Raw genomic sequence first — 7,955 nt, 5'->3', positions numbered from 1 at the left:
GTGAACTTCGTCCTCCTTCCCAGCAATCCTGTTTTATGGCTGGTTGTAAAGTGTCACAGGTTTCACTGACAGTGGACTATGCCCAAGAGCAGGACCAAGTTTCATTTCTCCTGAAACCGTGTGTTTTACCTTCACAGGTGGAGAAGCAGAATTTAGCTATCAATAAAGGCTAGGCCTCTGCTGCTGCTGCATATCTGCATTTTAGAGTTCAGAAGAGAATGCTGACCTTGTTTGTACTTTTGTGGTTTTTATTGTGTTTTCCTGGATTGTCACATCTTTGTGGAGTATTGTAAAATGTTTACTGTCTATTTGAAAACAGACTTTTCCTGTTTTTCCTGGACTGAACTAAACTAATTTAAATCTAAATGATTTTATCATAGCACCACAAATCCTAAAAAAGTTAACCGCTTTGAAACCGGGCTTAATTTACAACATTTAGGGAAGTGGATGGGCTACTGGGTGGGGGCTATAATCCATGTCCTTGTGTGAAACTCAATTTTTTATCTATGGTTCATAAATGTTGAACTGTTCCTTTGAAAATCGTCATCATTTATTTGTAAGGGTCATACGATATCAAACATAAATGTCACCATTTGACATATTGTGCCTGAGTTAGCTTAAAGCTAATTTAAGGTTACTCCACCCTGGAAGGTCACAATTTAAAACATACACACAATGAAATACACTTAAAACATGACAGGACACATAATCCAAAATTATGTACAGCAAAAAACTGAAGACCACTTTAAGTGACCAAGAGACTGTAAATGAGAAGCAGACAGTGGTTGAAGAAGTACTTAGATACTTAATACCACAGTGTCATAATACGCCATTAACCGCTTTGAAACCGGGCTTAATTTACAACTGACTTCAAAAACATCAATAGAGAGCTGAGAGGAACATTTAGGGAAGTGGATGGGCTACTGGGTGGGGGCTATAATCAGTCAAATCAGTTTCTGTACTGTTAACTAAGACTAAGCTAACACTAAACACAATACAATAAAAACGAACCAAATTAAAAGCAAACTGGGGCCTGTATCACTGACAAAGATTAGCAGGTTTGCTATCTTTACATTTAACCAAGTTAGATCTCAATGGCAGAGGTGGAACAAAGTCATTATGCATTATTGCAGGTCACAAATAAGTCCCACGTCTTGTGTCAAGTCCAAGTCCTAAACTTTGTGCTTCGAGTCCTAAACAAGGCATGTTGTGTGCTTCACCAACAGTACAATAAATCTACTGAAATAGAGAGGCGAAGTCATGACGTCATGCCAGGCTAGTCTCTGCATCTCTTTACAGAAGTTAGTGGAACAAAGTCCCTCCCCTTCCGTGTCCCCCATGGGACTTTATTTCGGAAAAAATATGTACGGTAGTCAACGGTGAGAGACAAATCATTTTTTGATCCCGTTTGAATTGTGCCATGAATTACACATATGTTGTTTTATCAATTTTAAAAATAATTCAAGAAAGTTGCAGTTTGTCGTAGTACCATTTAGTTTTAACCACTCAGTGAACTACATCTCTTACTCACACAATACACGTCACCAAATCCAACATGGTCGTCCCTTGTAACGTTTGTGGTAGTTTTGGTGTTATCACTTCCTGTTTTATTTTGGTAGTATTCTTCTTCCCTTGTGTGTCTTGTGTCTTTACTTCCTGTCTGTGTTTTTCCTCCAGTTTTGATTGTTGGTCCTCCCTTGATTGTTGGCACCTGTGTCTTGTTATCTCACCTCCCCTAGGGTATTTAGTCTTGGTCTTTTCTTTGTTCTGTTTGGATCATCGTTGTACACATGGTGTTGTTGCTGCCAAGCATATCTTGTGAGTTTATCTTGGATTCTTTGTTCTCCTGTGGACCATTTTTGGATTCTTGGATTTTTGGATTTTGGCTTTTGTCTGCTCATTACCTGTCTGCTCACCTCTGCCTGTTCTTGCCTGCATTCCACCCAACAATAAACACGGTAGTCATCCGGCTACTTCACCCTGAGACCGCTTCCTTGTCATCTGCTTTTGGGTCCACATACCTCCATACAGCACCTCGCCTTACGACAGAATGATCCGACCAAACATGGACCCAGCAGGTAAAGACCCGGAGGTAGCACCCTACCACTTAGCACTGGCTAACAGAGAGGTTCTGCTAGGCCAGCACGAACAATTACTCCAGACTCTGACAGACAGCAGAAAGGCCATGGTTTCCCAAATCGCACAGCTAACCCAGCAGGTCTCCCGACTCACCACCCAGCTCTCAACAGCCGGCACCACCTCGCCTACAGATTCCGGTCACTCTCCACCACTCCCTGTCTCTGCTGGATGGCAGGAGCCATCGCTCCCGGTATCTACTGGATGGCGGCAGCCATCGCTCCTGGTATCTACTGGATGGCGGCAGCCATCGCTCCTGGTCTCTGCTGGATTGCTCCAGCCATTCCTCCCTGTCTCTGCTGGATGGCAGCAGCCATCACTCCCTGTCGCCGCCGCTGGATCGCAGCCGCACCCTGTCCTCGCCTCCGCCACTGGATCGCAGCCGCACCCTGTCCTCGCTGCTGCTGGAGCTCAGCAGCCTTCGCTCCCTCTCGCCGCTGGATCACAGCCGCACCCTGTCCTCGCTGCCGCTGGAGCGCAGCAGCCTAAGCTCCCTGTCGCCGCTTGATCGCAGCCGCACCCTGGACTCTCCGCCGGACCTCAGCAGCCCCCTGGACCCCCTGCTGGATCGCAGTCGACTTCTTTCCCGGCTGGATCGCAGCAGTTCCCTGAACTATCTGCTGGATTGCAGCCGACTCGTTTCCCGGCTGGATCGCAGCAGTTCCCTGAACTCTCTGCTGGATCGCAGCCGACTCGTTTCCCGGCTGGATCGCAGCAGCTCCTTACTCCCAGGCCTGAGGTTCCGAAGACAGCGCCATGTCCGGAGGTCCAGTCGCCAGTGCCATGTCCTGCTGCCACGCCGGTTCCAGTCCCCTGGTGGGCGGCCCCTTGCTCCAGCGTCGCAGCGGCCTTGCTCCAGTCTCCTCCAGCCGCTGGGTCGCAGCCGCCCCTTGCTCCAGAGCCGGCTCCATGTCCAGCCGCGCTTGCTACCGGCTCCAGGCCCAACCGCCGCCGCCGCCCTGTCTTGATGCCGCCTCCAGTGACTCTCCGCCGTCGCCCGGCTCCACGCGCCCTGGTATCCAGTCGCTCGGCTCCCTGTCCTGACGTCTGGTCTTCGGATGGTGTGTCTCCGGTCGCGGACCCGGGGATCAGCCCCGCTGTCCCCAGCTCCGCACCTGTCCTTGGTCCCCCTGGGTGGAAGGGCAGGCCTCACTTCCTGGAAGGTTCTGTGTTTTCCCTCCAGTTTTGATTGTTGGTCCTCCCTTGATTGTTGGCACCTGTGTCTTGTTATCTCACCTCCCCTAGGGTATTTAGTCTTGGTCTTTTCTTTGTTCTGTTCGGATCATCGTTGTACACATGGTGTTGTTGCTGCCAAGCATATCTTGTGAGTTTATCTTGGATTCTTTGTTCTCCTGTGGACCATTTTTGGATTCTTGGATTTTGGATTTTTGGATTTTGGCTTTTGTCTGCTCATTACCTGTCTGCTCACCTCTGCCTGTTCTTGCCTGCATTCCACCCAACAATAAACACGGTAGTCATCCGGCTACTTCACCCTGAGACCGCTTCCTTGTCATCTGCTTTTGGGTCCACATACCTCCATACAGCACCTCGCCTTACGACAATGTTAGCCTTTTTTTTTTTTTTGAACAAATTGAACGTTAGCTTAGCTGATGTGTTTTACTCAGAGACTCCTGGTCCTTTTATCAGCCGGGAAGTGAAAGAACAAGCAAGACCCATTGCTCATGTGAATAAATCCGGTACTTTATACATCCATGTACGAAACACACAGGCATCGTAGCTTCAGCGCCTCTGGGTAGCTTGTGAAGAGAGAAAGCCATGACGCCACTTGCGTGACTTTTACATGTGTTGTCTTTCTAATTACATATTTTTACAGTCTTATACTTCAACAGTGATACAACAAACTAGACTTTCTTTTTAAAATTGGCAAAATTATCTTTTAAATGAACAAATATCATATGTGTAATTCATGGCACAATTCAAACAGGATCAAAAATTATTTGGCTCTCGCCATTGACTACCATACATATTTTTTCCTATATAAGGTCCCATGGTGGTCCACTGGAAGGGGAGGGACTTCGCCTCTCTATCTCAATAAAGAGCCAAAGGGAAACCAGAACTACCAGGTTCTGTTCCAGAAGTAAGAAAAGCTCATTTAAAATCCCATTGGCATTAGTAACATCGCTAATAACTAGCATGGAACAGAGCCCTTCTCAACAGTATGTTGCGTGGCTCGTTTCATATGTCTAGATAAGGACAGTAGTTTTTTTGAAAAACATCACAGCTCGCCAAAAGAAGCGAGTCCATGGTCAAGCCAAGGGGTTGCAGTTAGTGCAGACATGTCTGTAATAACAGCAGGACAAAGAGGACTGAATGCTGTAGAGGGTTTTGGACAGCAGAGATTACAATTAAAAAGTTGGAAAAATTACTTTCCAAGAAAGTGTTGGTGAGTTTTATGGATATGGACAAAACCAAGTTACAATGATGCAAGTAGACGGTGTAGTCCCTCATTCGTCCAGGAGTGTTCCATCGTAGAAAAGGTTTCAGTCGTAGTCATCTGGACACTGTTTTCAGAATCAAGACGTTTCGGCTCCCATCTGGAAGTTATTCTCAATTGTGAAAATGGTCTGAGAACTCAGAAATTTAAGCTACTCTGTGTTACTTAAGCCCTGCCCTCAGGGAGGAGTCTTCCTGAATGTCTGCTGTTTACCCTGCCTAGTTTCAACTGAAACAGACCTTCTTTTGTTTCAGTGATGGCCCAGTAATCAGTAATCAGGCCTATTGTTTTCTGGCTACACCTCCCTCATCACTGTTAAGTACCTGATTAGCATATGATTGGCTTGACCACAGTGTTAATACACTGTGGTAAACGGTTGGCAAGTTGAATCTCAGACCACCATTTCTGTTCAAAGAGGGGTTTTCTTTTTTCACAAAAATGGCTTCCTTGACGCCCTGTTCAAACCAACTCTGCTCTCTACTTAGAATCTTCACCTCGCTGTCTTCAAATGTGTGGTTTGTAGCTTTTAGATGCAAATACACGGCGCTCTGCAATCCTGAGTTAGCGTGTCGTCTGTGCTGATAAAGTCTTTTGTGAAGTGGCTGTTTGGTCTCACCTATGTAACGTTCTTTGCAGTTTTTCTCACTGCACTGAATGGAGTAAACTACATTGCTCTGTTTTTGTGTGGGCATCTTGTCCTTAGGATGAAGGAGTTTCTGTATTAAAGTGTTGCCTGGTTTAAAGAAAACAGGAACATCGTGCTGTCTAAAGATCCTTTTTAGTTTTTCAGACAGTCCAGATACATAAGGGATGGAGACTCCGTTCCTTCTTGGTTCTGTTTCCCTTTTGTCCTGTTTTTTGGCTCTTTTAACTTTGTTGATAGCCCAAGTAGGATAACCACAGGCTGAGAGAGCATTCTGGACATGCCTCTCCTCTTTCTTCTTACCCTCTGAGCACTTCTTGGGCTCTATTTTGTAATGTCCTGATTACACCCAGCTTGTGCTGTAATGGATGGTGTGTGAAGTGGCTGTTTAGTCTCAACTATGTACTGTTCTTTGCAGTTTTCCTCACTGCATTGAATAAACTACATTGTTCTGTTTTTGTGTGGGCATCTTGTCTCACACCATCCAACAATGTAGTTTATTCAATTCAGTGCAGTGAGGAAAACTGCAAAGAACGGTACATAGGTGAAACTAAACAGCCACTTCACAAAAGACTTCATCAGCACAGACGACATGCTAAGTGTTTCACTGGAAACTAGGCAGGGTAAATGGCAGACATTCAGGAAGACTCCTCCCTGAGGTCAGGGCTTAAGCAACACAGAGTAGCTTAAATTCTCTCTCTCTCTGGTTTTATGTGCCTCACATTACCTCTATTTTTTCTTCTTCTTCTCCACTTCTGACCTGTAACTGACCCTGACCTGCCCTCTGCCCTTCTGCTAAAATCTCCATCTTTAATCTTCAAGTCATGATGAAGAGGCAAAAGGAGAAAAAAAAATCTAATTTGCGTAATTTTCCAAACATGTGACCCTTACCTTCCTTCTCTGAACTGAAATCCAAAATCTGCAAGTCAGGGGGAAGAAGAATCATGTTTGACACTGAACCTAAAACACAAAACATTTTCCTGCAGATGAACAAAGAGGTCTGCAAAGGTGTGAGACAGATTTCAAAAAGCAGTGAAACAAAACCATCAGACTAATGGGCTGCCTCTGTAAGAGCTGCACTAAAAGAAAGTTCTTTTAAAAATGGCTGATATATTTGAAAGCCTTTTATGTTTTCTTAATACATTGACTCAAATCATGTCCAATAATTTGTTTACTTAGTGTAAAAAAGGATTCAGAAGTTGTGCACTGGATTACAAGTCAAACTATCGTGCAACCAAACATTGTTTAAACCCACAGACAGGCTGCATTTGCAGTATGTAAGAGAAACAGTATTGATAAACAGAATCTGATTTCTTTTATCAATTACATTTTTTAATGCACATTTGTGTGTAAGGCTCAGTCCACACTCCAGATCAGTAGATGGTGGTGGTATTGCACCCTTTAATGGTGGTTACGTAAACAATAAAACAACAAACAAAACTAGAGAGGAAGAGGAAAGTGCGTTAGCAGGCAGTTGATTTACATTTTGGGTTAGTTAGGGCTAACCAGTTAACCTAAGGTAGTGGATTATATGTACAAAATGGACTGTTTTCTGGTCCTAAAGCGGCCACATTCAGTGGAATCTCAACCCACCCTCAGAGTCACCGGAGATAGGAGAGGATAAAGAAGTGGAAGAGCAGGAACAAAACCAGGCAAGCTTGCTGTAGCCACAGCCAACATAACTAATGTGGATGCTGATTTGGATGTTAACCAACATCCGCAAAAAGGACCATGACATCCAGTTGTTCAAAAATGCCCAGCAGAAAGGAAGCAACAAAGAAGCTGAACTTTAAAGAGAACAGTAACAGTGATGGCCTAAAGGTTAGAGAAGGCCGGAAGGCTGCCAGTTCGATACCCAGACTGGCAGGATAAATCTGGGCGGGAAAAGAAAGAAAGAAGTGCCTGCCCCTGCATCATTACCACCACTGACCCCAACTGCACGAGTGGAGCTGCTCAGTGGCCTGTGGACTGTGGTTGTACTGGGCAGCTTCAGGTGTGAACGTGTGCAACTGTGTGATAGTGGGCATGTTCCTTCTTCCATTGTCACTGCACTATTACGTAATAAAGACGTTTGTTATTTTTATGTTACTTCACTCTAAACTTCCTCTTCACCCCTTCTGACCTACAGCTGGCTCTTCTCCTCCTTCTGTGTTTCTGCCGAAATCTCCATCCTCAATCTGCAAATCAGGATGAAGATGCATATTTGGTTATATTACAAAATCACAAAGCTTTTCTAAAAAGGTCAAGCACAAGCTCTCTGAAGGCCTTTTCCAAGCTTAAAAGATTAACAACAGCAAACAATCTAAATATTCAAAAAGCTGCAGAGTAAAATGGAATGGAAGGAAAATAAGGAAGGTGATGTTGCTCAGTCAGTCAGTCTTTGCAATACTTTTGTCTAGAACACGATATCTCAACTACTAGCCAGGTTTTCATGAAATGTGCTGTGGATATTCATTGTCCCCTGAGGATAAATCCCAATTTTTTAATGAGCTTCCAACATTTCCTCTCGCAGTACCATCAGGTCAAAATGTCCACTTGTACGCAATCATTGTCGTATTGATTTGGTGGCCGGTAAGGCAGGTCTTATCCAATATGAGCCTGTTAGAGGGCAGACGCCAAAGAGAGAAAAGACGAGAGTGAGAAGAGAAGGACAAATGCAAGAAAGTTGGGGTGCAGCTGATGGCGAGGAACTTATTTGATCAGGCCATGGCGGACAATGAC

This window comes from Siniperca chuatsi, linkage group LG3 (genome assembly GCF_020085105.1).
Source record: "Siniperca chuatsi isolate FFG_IHB_CAS linkage group LG3, ASM2008510v1, whole genome shotgun sequence".
Lineage (NCBI taxonomy): Eukaryota > Metazoa > Chordata > Actinopteri > Centrarchiformes > Sinipercidae > Siniperca > Siniperca chuatsi.
The sequence above is the reverse complement of the archived record's forward strand: the minus strand, read 5'-3'. Positions refer to the sequence as shown.